The sequence below is a fragment of the Gallus gallus genome, unplaced genomic scaffold (assembly GCF_016699485.2).
Source record: "Gallus gallus isolate bGalGal1 unplaced genomic scaffold, bGalGal1.mat.broiler.GRCg7b scaffold_44, whole genome shotgun sequence".
Lineage (NCBI taxonomy): Eukaryota > Metazoa > Chordata > Aves > Galliformes > Phasianidae > Gallus > Gallus gallus.
The window spans coordinates 57,543-59,629 of NW_024095996.1; positions in this window are offsets into that span (position 1 = coordinate 57,543).

A 2,087-nucleotide genomic window follows, 5' to 3' on the forward strand; every position below is an offset into this window, starting at 1 on the left:
AGGTGTGGTACGTGAAGCGGGTCGGGGCGGGGCGAGGGGAAGCGAGGTTAGGCAAGACGGGGCGAGTCGAGACGGGGCAAGGCGAGACTGGGCGAGGTTGGTTGAGGCGGGGCGGGGCGAGGGGAAGCAAGGCAGGGCGAGGCGAGGCGGGGTAGGGCGAGGTGAGGCAAGGCAGGGCGGGGAGAGGCGTGGCAGAGCGAGGCAAGGCGAGGTGAGAGGATGCAAGGCGGGGCTAGGCAAGGCGAGGCGAGTCGAGGTGGGGCGAGGCTATGCGTTGCGAGGCGAGAGAGGCGGGGCGAGGTGGGGCGAGGCGGGGCGAGGCGAGGCGGGGCTAGGCGGGGTAGGGCAAGGCAGGTGAGGGGAGAGGCGTGGCAGCGCGAGGCAAGGCGAGGCAAGGCGAGGTGAGGGGATGCAAGGCGGGGCTAGGCAAGGCGAGGCGACTCAAGGTGGGGCGGGGCTATGCGTTGCGAGGCGGGAGAGGCGGAGCGAGGTGGGCGAGGTGGGGCGAGGGGGGGCGAGGCAAGGCGTGGCAGGCGAGGCGGGGCGAGGTGGTTCGAGGCTAGGCGGGGTGGGGCGAGGCAGGGAGAGGCAGGGCGAGGAGAGGCAAGGCAGGGCGTAGTTAGGCGAGTTGGGGCGGGGCGGGGCTAGGCTAGGCTAGGCAAGACAGGGCGAGGCATGGCGGGGCGGGGCGAGACGGGGCGATGTTGTTTGAGGCAGGACAGGGTGGGGCTAGGCGGGGCAAGGCTAGGTGTGGCGGGGTGAGGCGGGGCGAGGTGGGGCAAAACTAGTCGCGGCAGGCGAGGCGTCACGGGGCGGGGTGAGGGCAAGCGAGGCGGGGAGAGGTGGGGCAAGGCAGGGCAAGGCGGAGCCAGGCGGGGCAAGGCAGGGCGGGGAGAGTCGTGGTAGGGCGAGGCGGGGCAAGGCAAGGCGAGGTGAGGTGATGCAAGGCGGGGCTAAGCAAGGCGAGGCGAGGAGAGGCAGGGCGGGGCGAGATGAGGCGGGGCGAGGTGGGGCAAGGCGGGGCGAGGCTAGACGTGTCAGGCGAGGCTAGGCAGGGCGGGGCGAGGCGGAGCGAGGCGAGGCAGGGTGGGGCATGGCAGGGCGAGGCGGGGTGAGGCGACAGGAAGTGAGGCAGGGCAAGGCGGGGTGAGGCGGTGCGGGGTGGGGCAAGGCGGGGCGAGGCGAGGCGTGACAGGTGAGGCGGGGCAGGGCGAGGCGAGGTGGGGGGAGGCGAGGCGGGGTGGCGCGTGGCAGGGCGAGGCTAGGCAAGGCAGGGCGAGGAGGGGCGTGGCAGGGCCAGGCGGGGTGAGGCGGGGCGATGCGGGGCAAGGCTGGGCGAGGCTAGGCAGGGTGGGGCGAGGCGGGGCGAGGCAGGGCGAGATGGGGCGAGGTTGGGTGAGGTGAGGCGGGGCAGGGTGAGGCGGGACGAGCCTAGGCGTGGCGGTGTGAGGCATGGTGAGGCGAGGCGAGGCGTGGCAGGCAAGGCGAGGTGGGGCGGGGCGAGGGGAAGCGAGGCTAGGCCAGGTGGGGCCTGGCATGGCCAGGCGGGACAAGGCGAGGCGAAGTGGGGCGGGGCGAGACGAGGCGGGGTGAGGCTAGGCGTGGCAAGGCGAGGCGGGGCGAGGCAGGGCGGGGCGAGGCGAGTCGTGGCAGGTGAGGCAGGGCGGGGTGGGGCGAGGGGAAGCGAGGTGGGGCCAGGCGGTGCCTGGCATGACCATGCGGGATGAGGCGAGGCGAGGGTAGGCGGGGTGGGGCGAGGCGGGGCAAAGTGGGGCGAGGCAGGGCGGGGCGGGGCGAGGTGAGGCAAGGCGGGGCAGGGAGAGGCGATGCAAGGCAGGGCGAGGATAGGCGTGGCGAGGCATGGCGAGTCGGGGCGAGGCGTGGCAGGCGAGACGGGGCGAGGTTGGACGAGGCAGGGCGGGGCGGGGCAAGGCAAGGCCAGGCTAGGCGTTGCGGGGTGAGGCAAGGCGAGGCGGGGTGGGGCGAGACGGGGCGAGGTTGGGCAAGGCGGGGCCATGCGGGGCGAGGCCAGGCGGAGTGCGGCGAGGCGGAGCAAGGTGGGGCGGGGAGAGGCGTGGCAGGTGTAG